Below are 12,391 nucleotides of genomic sequence, written 5' to 3'. Positions count from 1 at the left end.
GACACACAACAACATGTCCATAAATCATTGGATACCCCAATGTATAACAGCACAGACACACAACGACACGTCCATAAATCATTGGATACCCTAATGTATAACAGTACCGACACACAACAACACGTCCATAAATCATTGGATACCCCAATGTATAACAGCATAGACACACAACAACATGTCCATAAATCATTGGATACCCCAACGTATAACTGCATCGACACACAACAACATGTCCATAAAGCATTGGATACCCCAACGTATAACAGCATCGACACACAACAACACGTCCATAAATCTTTGGATACCCCAATGTATAACAGCACAGACACACAATAACACGTCCATAAATCATTGGATCCCCGAATGTATAACAGCATCGACACACAATAACACGTCCATAAATCGTTGGATACCCGAATGTATAACAGCATAGACACACAACAACATGTCCATAAATCATTGGATACCCCAATGTATAACAGCAAAAACAAGCCTTGCAATTATTGGGATGAGTTACTATGGCGACACTATAATCATAAAGATCCATAGTGATAAACAGAACGTGACTAACTGCGGTCTTTTGATGATACTACATAATTATCGTCTAGATGAGGACAGCACACCGACTACCGTAAATTATTATACCAATCAAGATTAATTCCTAAACAAACGTTTTTGTTAATTAGATATCACCGCTTATACTTACTTTTGACAAGAAAAAGTAAGTGCTAGATACATTGGGGGATTCTTTCATTAGATTGGCCGGTTGAACCTATTTGTACGCAATGTTACCTTTTTGCGTACCAATAGGAGCACTGCCATACACATTATTAGTTATCTCTGGGTTAGGAGGGGTCTATGAGCCAGTATTTATTTGTTATCTCTGGGTTAGGAGGGGTCTATGAGCCAGTATTTCTTAGTTATCTCTGGGTTAGGAGGGGTCTAGGAGCCAGTATTTATTAGTTATCTCTGGGTTGGGAGGGGTCTATGAGCCAGTATTTATTATTTATCTCTGGGTTAGGAGGGGTCTATGAGCCAGTATTTCTTAGTTATCTCTGGGTTAGGAGGGGTCTATGAGCCAGTATTTATTTAGCTGCTTAAGCAATCCATCTTCATTCACGTATATTGGTTAGACATTTTTCGGGGTTTGCCAGTAACAAAATATTATATACTTCAATGTCATACATCAACGATGTCCGTTTTGAGGAGGAGCCATTATTAGCGGATTACACGTAATCCTCAGGATATCCACACGGTCAACCTGTCGGATAATGATAACATTGATTTGAGTCTCCAATGTGGGAGTCAGACCGAAAAATATATGGTTAAATTATACTTATTTGTCTTTACTGCAGTAAAATATGTTTGATACTGTGTTTTCATAAACGTCTTATTTCATAGCGATTTCCTAGTCATCATTAAAAAACGAACCTATTTTTACTTGTATACATTTCGAAATCAAAATATCGAATATACGAACCAAAACAAGCTGAGAGAAAAGCATTACAACAGTATTGAAGAAAATCACCATTACCCTCCCCCCGCATAACCTGCGGAATTCTGATTTTTCCCTTAGAGCCTCCCTTAAGATTGCATTGAAATGACAAATAATCTGCTTCCCGTCCTTCAATTTCAGATTTAAATCTACGCTGTCTTTGAATAACGAGACATTTATTGAACATGTCAATCAAATATACCCTCTTTTACTTGAAATTCAGGACACTACCGACTTTTCCTTGCCAGCCGCTTTCCTCAATATTTATTTACAACCCGACCAGTAAGGACGGGTCTACGCCGTACGATCAGCGTGATGTTTTCATCAGTGTTCACTAATCATGAACTTTACCTTTCTTGAAAGAAATAACAACATTCCAGTTTTCCCATTCTACGGCGTTCACAAGCAGCTGTTTCAATGAAGAATACAATCATTTACCCTTCCTGAACACCTGGTCTATATCTCATTGTTCTTTTTCATGTAAATCTGTCCCTTTTTTTCCTCTAAATTTTCTGATTTCGGGTTCGAAATACAGTTTATCAACACTTGTGTTTTTGAACATATATTATATATTGACAATTATTATAGTCATTTGTATTAAACATTTGGTAACCACGTCGACTATAACGTGTACGGCATTCTATTTCATGTCATACCTTGCTTGACTGTTGTGATAAGTTTATGACTGAGTCATAATTACATGTATATTCTGCAAAGGTAAATACAAGCTCGGGATAATTTTCCGTATCTATGTAAACATCATTCCGATATCACTTATGTACCTTTGCGTGCTATGTGTCATTACTGTTATCGTAACGTAGGATTCAGAAGTCTTGCAATTTGTTGCTCTGAAAGTATTCCAGATATAATGCTTCTACGCGAATTTCAATAGTGACATTTCATAACGTACGCTGTCGTTCATAGGCGATCACTATAATCAGGTTAAAAGTTTATAGTGAAGAATTCCTATGATCTGATATATTAGTAGTCTTGATTTTTATTTGAAAAAGTAACTATATTTTGTCTTTTTTGTTGTCATGCTGTTGCTAATGCGATTCATGGATTATGTCCAGAAACCCAAAGTTGTTATGACCTCATGAATGTTTAAAATATAAATTTCATTTCTTTAATAGAAACTGCGCAAATCTCGACCAATGCAATACCAAAAAGGAAAGTGGAGCTTTTCTTCGCGATTTCAACTGGTGCGGTGGTTCCTTTCCATTAAAGTACACCCAGCACACTGAGAGACACGCAGCCTCTCAACCATTGTGACATGATCACCATGTACTCTTGTAACAGTACTGGTGATCGACTCGTAAAACAAAGCGTACACGTGATGTTGACAATATTTCTTCACTCCAGACCATTATTCTGTCCCCATTCCACAAGTTTCCAAAGTATTAGCTAGGTATGTTCTGTAGCTGTCTGGAATAAAAGCCATATGGTAATGCCACCGACTCATTAGAGGCAGCCAATATAACATTTCTGGAGCCGCCATAGACACTCTCATTGATTTGGTTTTGTCTTGTTTTGTTTAACGTCCTATTAACAGCGAAGGTAATTTAAGGACGTGCCTCCATGGGTATTGTGTATGCGTGTATGTGTGCCGGAGACAGGATATGTTGGTGTACTTGCCTCCTTGAAATAGCACGGATATGATGCCGACTTTATAGACATTCTCATTGGACATTGAATGATATCAAACATCGCTTTAAAAAAAAGAGAAGAAAAGTAACAAATAACGAATAGAAATTCAATATACATTGTAGATAGGTCATTTCCCCATACATGTTTTCTTATACATGTCTTCGTGATGCTAACGGAGGAAAGAACCTGAATTAAAGACGCGACTCGGTAATCCCAGTGATCTTTATGTCTAATAGCTGCGCCAATCATTACCAGAGGTTGGACATATCGAAGGTTTCGCTTCTGGTTAATATATTCAAACATTGCATGTTTTTTATGAACAGCAGAATGTTGTTCTGGTGATTAACATAAAGATGGTTTGTGATACGCTGTTATACCTGAGAGTTTTAATTTAGACTCGTATTGTTTAAAGGCAGGGTAAAATATCTCCCTCAGTAAAAATATTACTTCTTTACAAGGACTGAGAAAATTTTCAGTGGGCGTGGTCCGTGGACAGGGATTTCTCAACCCGAGAGTTCTCAAATTAGTACCCGAGGTTTGATATTTCCATGTTAAACCACATTCATTTAAAATCTTTTTGTCCTTTACTCGAAATAAACATGCCAGTGTCAATACTCTACACGTGTTCATATGCTTGTATTCCATGAACATCAAATCAGAAATCCATTTAAAGCACAAAGTTAACAATATTTTTATTTAACATCCAGCGACTGAAATATACCCGTTAATATCTCATATAGTGAAAAAATATAAAAATAGCTCATTTCACACAGTCAACTCAACAGAGTGTCAGGACGTCATGGTGCGTAAGGCTGTCTTTTCCACGGATGAATTCCGGGAAAGGCAGGTTTATCTTTTCACTGGTGAATTCCTGGCTTTCACGGACGAGGTTGGGAGAAGAAATGATCACTTAAAAAAGGCAAAGAGAACAAAGCCATGTCGTAACACTTCATTTTTGTTATATTATCAAATGACAGAGAACGAAACAAAGGCCAAACTTATACATATCTTTCTATATTCTAAGTGACACTAAAACAGATATAAGTAAACTGTAGCCAAGATAATCTATGTGCTTATTCAAATGAGTGCGGTTGAACCTCACTCATCACATATTTTTTTTTTTTTTTTTTTTTTTTTTTTTTTATAGAATAGTGAAACAAGAATTATGAGCTTTCTAAATAGCGTATTTTTAAAAATATAGAATTGTGAAACAAAAAATATTCTTTTTGAGTGAAGCATGTCCTGGCTGCAACTGTCTAGATATTTGCTGCCCTTCTGTAAATAATATAAGGTAATTTGTTATTTGTATTACCATGGTGATATGATATTTATGCCATCTAAACGAAGTCGGTATATGCTATTATCACTATACACCGTTACAGCACTAATAAAATACTATAAAACTAAAACTACATTTACGATTAACACCTACACTGAATATATTGATAGTTCGGGAATATATCAAGCAGGTTTAGTGGATCTAATTAGTAGGGAGGGTCCATATTAGAGTTAGTTTGAATGATAAGAAATCAACACACATCAAATAATGAATTTAATATGTTTCATGTTTTCACATATAGGGTTGATTTTACATATTGGCACGCTTCAAAGCCTGACGCGGCTTTAACAAAATTAATTCCCCGGGAGACAATTGGTAAAAAAGCACTGTAAATGGGACTAGTATAAGAAAAGTGTTCAATATTTAATTGCTATCAACCGATTGTCAAGCCTCTTTTTCATTTTTATTTGATTTCTATTATATCTTGTTAAAATAACTCAGTAGTCTTCTATCCTCAAAAACACAAACAAAACTAGTATATATAAGCTCTTCGTGAACATTTTCATATTGGCTACAAGTTTCAATTGAAAGCAGTTCACTGCATATATTTACTTGTTGTTCTTTTAAACAATTAAAATCCACAGAAAATGATATATACCCTTTAAAATTACTTTAAATTAGGTACATTGATTGTGTACAATTTTCAAGTAAATAAAGCATCACTCTTCAAGGAATGGTAACAATTATGACATCATAATTATGATGTCTGCACACATTGAAAAAGGATGTTCATAGATGATAAGGATGTTATATAGTGCCGTTAACATACTGCACAAGTTAATATAACCGTAGACCTAAGGATACTAAGTGACAACTAATGTTGTATTTTCTCACTCAGTTGTATCCGATACTTTCTGTTATAAAACAATCAACCTTCTCAATCAAATGTTCTCTTGTGGGTGTTCATGATGCATTTTCTTTTGTTTCGGAGTGTCCTCTGTGTCAGCTTTTGTCTTTAGTGTCGACTTTGAATCTGTAATTTGTTCTTGTGTTGAAGACTTTGGTTCACTTAAGCAATGTGTAATGCCGCTATGGTGTATTTTATTGTGTGCTAACACTGTCTTACATTTCGTCGCTGTGTGTTACGTGTTAAATCTATGTATTTTCGGTGCTTCTGAAACATTTTTTTCACTCGTGACGTTCCTCCCTTTAAACTCGTATTAAAGCAAGTGATGATTCTGTACGATATTACCTTTAAATAAATATTGATCACTTCCATGTATCATAGTGGTTTCTTTAAAACAAACTGTAGTAGTTTTGGTTAAAGAATAAATACTACATACATAACTATTAATTAAGATTAAAAAGCCAAATAATTTACCACCGTCGTCTGCGTAAATGTCATTAATCAGTGAAAGTCATCTAAAACGGTACACATAGGAAAAGTAAACTGAAGCAATTTCAGTCAGAGCCATAGACAGATACGGCTACCGATAAAATCAGTCACTTATTGCCAAAAAGGTTACATGTCATTTTTGTCAGTCATAGGTAGATAATTCTGCTGACCATCTTAGTCAGAGCCATCGACAGATAAGGCTACAGACAATTTCAGTCAAAGTCAGTTGTAGACAATGTAACAGACAAGTTCAGTCAAATTCATTAATAGACAAAGTTACAGACAATTTCAATTAAAGTCATTAATAGACAAAGTAACAGACAATTTCTGACAAAGTAATAGCTAGACAATGTAACAGACAATATCAGTCTAAGTATTTGATAGACAAAGTTACAGACAATTGCAGTCATAGTAAAAGGTATAAAAAAATTTTACAGACAATTCAGTCAAGATCATTAGTAGACAATATTACAGGTAATTTCAATTAAAGTCATTAATAGACAAAGTAACAGACAATTTCAGTCAAAGTCATTAATAGACAAAGTAACAGACAATTTCAGTCAAAGTCAGAGGTAGATAATGTAACAGACAATACGAGTCAAAGTAATTACTAGACAAAGTTACAGACAATTGCAGTCATAGTAAAAGGTAGAAAAAAGTTACAGACAATTCAGTCAAGATTATTAGTATACAATATTACAGGTAATTTCAGTCAAACTCGTAGGTAGATAGCACCACAGACCGTTTTAGCTATAGACAGATCAGATTACACACCATTTCAGCTATGATTTTGTCTACACGACAGAAAATGAAAACATACACAGCATTATGAATACAGATCCTAAAACGGTATTAAATGTATGCCATTTTATTCCCTGTCTGCTTTTTAAATCTATCGTTCTTGCAAAACAATAACTCTTTTATTCATCACTACTACTGCCTGTTCACTTGCCCTTGATCTCCCGTAACCTTTGTACTTATAACTTGTACTATGGCAAAACAGAAATATAACACATTCAGGTCTGTTTGATAAACATATCTATCTAAATGTACGAGATGTAAAATTCAGGGCAAGACTTCTACAAAATGTACAATTATATGTAATTAGTTTGTTAAAAATAGAAAAACAATTTCTCTTGGGGTTTTACTGAAAGAATGGGATCGGTGAATGATGAAGAATGAAGTATGGCTTGTAAGATTCTATTAAACACTTACTTGGAGTAATAGCTATGAGGCGTTTCTATGAGACCAGTCTACTGTACAGTAAGTAATAATATTGAACGTACTGACAACCTTTCCCCTACCTACGCACTTTTGCAAAATATACCCATAGTTGTTTCAGCTGATACTGCACTAGATTCGATATCATTACGACATTGGAACTCATTAAAAATCACAGGTGGGCGATGCAATTATTAATCTATTTTTACCTAGCGCTCACATATTGCTGTCTACCGTCAATGCTTATGATGAACCAGCTCTTATATAAGTCTGAGAATATATCATTATACCTCACCTTTATAACAGCGTGTCTGATTAGATGATATTGATAACATGACGGGCCTTAAAATATAGATGTCGGCCTCCCGCGCTCGAATCACCCCGATTATATTTCCCTTATTCAGAACCTCTCTAGAAAACAATAAGAAAGAGCCACCACAACTGAGTTCCGAATGTCTTAACCTTATCATATTTATGTTGGATTATTGTTTTTATTTCGGCATAATAAAATATTTATTGCCCTTGTGGCAGTGAAACATGATTCCTTGTTTCCCCTCGATATATCATGATTCACTCACGCTTTGCCCTCGTGTAACATAATTAATCTCAGAGAAATAAAGATTGATGTTTCCATACAATAAGGGCCATACATATTTATTGTAAAACTGTTTGATTAATTAAAAAAAGTACGATTTCTTCCTTCAGATTTCAAAGCACTAAAATCTCAATTTTATAGTTTGGATACCAAATGTTAAGACGTTTTCTTTTTTAAGATAAGTTTATTTTATTCGCCATCTAACATTTAACTTTATTTTTATTAGCCCATCATCTTCAGTTGGTGGGCTGTTAAAATCACCCTTCGTCCGTGGTATGACCATCATTCTATCCCTCCTTAAACAATTCTTTAATTATGTATAGTCGATGCTTGGACCGATCAAAATACCAAAGGCAGTCATCATGGATTTTGTGAATTTTGTTATCACTATTTCTTTAGACAGATTTTATCCAATTTTTTGTGTTGATGTTGGTCAGAAAGATCAAAATGGTCACGAGGCATCCATCTTGGATTTCAATTGTTCCACTTTACTATCAATTTCCCCAATATGTACCAGACAGATCTTTTATCAATTTTTTTTTTTTTTTTTTTTTAGGAGTTACCAAAATATGCATTTACTGTTAAAAAAAAGAAGAAGAAAAAAACTCAATCTTGCATAGAACCAATGAAGATGGTACGATGATGGGCGCCAAGACCCCCTAGGATATCTGTGGTTCATGTTGTGTTCCGTTCGTTACTTTATGAACACATCTATTATTATATTACGCTCTGTTTGTTACTAGAAAAACATATTTAACTTTGTTCCCATTTCTGAAAAACGTATTGTCTAATATGGATGATGTGTATTGTTTATGTTTCTATTTTATAATCTCCAAGAACCTGCTCTGTACTTGTCGTAATGTTGTTATTGACGTTATTTACCTGCCATGCACTAGAATTTGTTATATTCACGATGTGTTGTCGTTGTGCAGTCATGTTAATTACTTGTCCTATATTTGTTATATAGTTGTTTCGTACTTTTTATGAGTACACAATTGTGTATGTATTTGCTATATTTGTTATATAGTTGTTTCGCACTTTTTATGAGTACACAATTGTATATGTATCTGCTATATTTGTTATATAGTTGTTTCGTCCTTTTTATGAGTACACAATTGTATATGTATTCGCTATACTTGTTATATAGTTGTTTCGTACACTGGATGAGTAACACAATTGTATATGTATTTGCTATATTTGTTATATAGTTGTTTCGTACTTTTCATGAGTACACAATTGTATATGTATTTGCTATATTTGTTATATAGTTGTTTCGCACTTTTTATGAGTACACAATTGTATATGTATTTGCTATACATGTTATATAGTTGTTTCGCACTTTTTATGAGTACACAATTGTATATGTATTCGCTATACTTGTTATATAGTTGTTTCGTACTTTGTATGAGTAACACAATTGTATAGGTATTTGCTATACTTGTTATATAGTTGTTTCGAAGTTTTTATGAGTAACCCAATTGTATAGGTATTTGCTATACTTGTTAGATAGTTGTTTCGTACTTTTTATGAGTAACACAATTGTATAGGTATTTGCTATATAGTTGTTTCGTACTTTTTATGTGTACACAATTGTATATGTATTTGCTATACTTGTTATATAGTTGTTTCGAAGTTTTTATGAGTAACCCAATTGTATAGGTATTTGCTATACTTGTTATATAGTTGTTTCGTACTTTTTATGAGTACACAATTGTATATGTATGTGCTATACTTGTTATATAGTTGTTTCATACTTTTTATGAGTACACAATTGTATATGTATCTGCTATATTTGTTATATAGTTGTTTCGTACTTTTTATGAGTACACAATTGTATATGTATTTGCTATACTTGTTATATAGTTGTTTCGTACACTGTATGAGTAACACAATTGTATATGTATTTGCTATATTTGTTATATAGTTGTTTCGGAGTTTTTATGAGTACACAATTGTATATGTATGTTCTATACTTGTTATATAGTTGTTTCGTACTTTGTATGAGTAACACAATTGTATAGGTATTTGCTATACTTGTTATATAGTTGTTTCGTACTTTTTATGAGTACACAATTGTATATGTATTTGCTATACGGTTGTTTAGTAGTTCTTATGTAGTTGTTGTGTAGTTATTTTCACGTTGTTTAGTTATGTTCATGTTGTGTTATTGTTGTACTTCCGAAGGTGTTGTGTACTTTTGATTAACTCACCTTGACAGTAGGCCTAAATTAACCACCCACCAGTATTCAGGTTTATTGTATTTTGATCGCAATTCTTATTTTTTTTATTTTTTTTTCATTTTTGAGTAAATATTGAATTTATTGTAAGTAATGAATGCAGTTCATATTCTAGAGCGAAGAAAGAAACCCACCCATCGTCAGTGTATGTTTACTTATATATAGTTCACACTGTATGAGGATTGTATTGAGCCAGATTACATAACGACGCCATACCTTGAGAACGACAGTGACGATTACGTAACTCGAGTAAAGCAATGTATGTAATCTTCAATGTTTTCTTTATATGTGGAAGTAGACCGAAAGTTTTGTCACCATATGTTTCAGTGTCAATGTTAAAAACTGTTTTATTTTCTTAAGAAAAGAAAATTTACTTTTTGGCATTTATCAATGTAATCAAATGAATGTTTGCACCACTAAGGTATTTTCATAACAAACGAATTTTCTTGTCAATACTTGTGCTGATATCATGTGTCCGCTTGCATACAAAGAGACAGAAAAGAATGTAGTATTTCAATTTCTGTTGACTCATTTCTGTCTTTTGTAAATATGAAATTGGATACTAGAAAACAGGGTCAATGTTAAAAACTGTTTTATTTTCTTAATTTAGTGGTGCAAACATTCATTTGATTACATTGATAAATGCCAAAAAGTAAATTTTCTTTTCTTAAGAAAATAAAACAGTTGGAATCTTTTTTGGTAAACTCAATATCGTAAAAACACATGTATTTCATGTATGCATTTATTTTAAAAGGGCTTGAGACTCTTGTGTACCAGATATGCCCCTGCTTCGACTATCCTTGCAAACTTGCATTAAATAACAATGATCCTGTTCTTTTCAGTATGGTCTTTTACGAGAGCTAACTTATTTCACAAAATTTCCCAGGTGTATTTTTGAATTTCAATTATTTCTAAACCACAAAGGACATGGTCCATAGATAAAAGCATGAATGACCGTAAACTATTTCAGTCCTGGATGTTGCAAACAAACAAAAAGGAGATGGGATAGATGGGAGAACGAGACTTATTGAAGATCTGTAATACAAGGTATAAAATAATATTTTTGTCATGAATACATTTTTGGATAGTTTTAATAAAGATTAATTAAGTTTGTTTTCTATTTAGTAACTTAAGACTTATTATTAAATACCTACATGAATGAACGAATATATTTTTTGTTAAAACTACATGCTATAATATTTTTTAAGATATGCAGCGCCTGATTTATAATAATTTTAGGAACTTGACGTGAACGATAAAGAATTCTCATTCACCGTAGTTAATTAATCTTACCAAATATAATATTGGGTGTGTATTAGAGCAGATAAATAAATCGTCATTCATCGATTTGTTTATTTGGTTGAACGTTACCATAATGAAAGCCGTAGCAGACAAGAACAAAAATACATGTTTTCATTTGTTAAATGCTTCTGGCTATGTGCTGTAGAATGGCAATCGTCTTAGAGAAATTCATAGAACATGATAACATAATCGTGTATTGCAGACTTACGATCCCTATAAAGTCGTCTGAAAGAAAACCACAATAAATATTTACGGTGGCTAGATTGTGCCATTTTGTTGAATCGTCTTTGCCGCTTGGAAAGTCGAAACAACGAGAATGATTGTTTTGGAGGCAAAAAGTCGAAACAACGGGAATGGTTGTTTCTTGGGCAAAAAGTCGAAACAACGAGAATGATTGTTTTGGGGGCAAAAAGTCGAAACAACGAGAGTTGAGGTTAGTTAATTCACGTCCAATTTTAGGGAAAAGACGAAACAGCAAGAATTAAGGTTTTTAATTGTCGTCTTTTCCGGGCGAATATACGAAACAACGAAATGGAACGAATCAGTGTTCGTACCTATTGGTATACGCGATACCTTACAGACTATACACTATTCAGTAGTAATCGGTATTCAGCTATCACTTTCGAGAACTAAGATTTCTTAATACAGGTTTAATTAACATGACACCAATAGGGACTGTTTTGTCTCTTAAAACGTGATATCTTGTTGATGGAAGTACTATACTGACCATGCTACACTGAATACTGAAACCACAAAGCGTGTTGAAACGTTTATAAGTGTAACTTCAGCAACATATACCTCACATCTTATCATCGGCATTCTTATCAGAGACGAGTCACAATAAAATAAGGCCATACCGAATTGTAAACAAAAACATCATTCGAACATAAAATGAATGAAACTAGGACACAAATGAACAAAGGAAAACAAATGTAAATCTAGGTCAAACCTTACACTCTTAAACAGAGAACCAGGGCAATAAAACAAGGAACACTAATTAGCGTTATCGTAAACCTCAGTATCAATAACGCATAAAGAAAAATGCTCATTTCCCACTGAGATCAGGATTGCGGCCACAGTGTTCATTCTGCTTGTTATCATTGTTTTAACGAGTGTGACGACAACGGTTCCCTTACAGCCAATTATTTGCCATTCTAATCAGAGACCAAAATAGCAGTTGGGGATTGAAACAGGTTGTGCAATCAATTTGCCTGTCGCA

This window comes from Mizuhopecten yessoensis, unplaced genomic scaffold (genome assembly GCF_002113885.1).
Source record: "Mizuhopecten yessoensis strain PY_sf001 unplaced genomic scaffold, ASM211388v2 scaffold10947, whole genome shotgun sequence".
In the NCBI taxonomy this organism is placed as follows: domain Eukaryota; kingdom Metazoa; phylum Mollusca; class Bivalvia; order Pectinida; family Pectinidae; genus Mizuhopecten; species Mizuhopecten yessoensis.
This window is presented reverse-complemented; position numbering follows the sequence as displayed.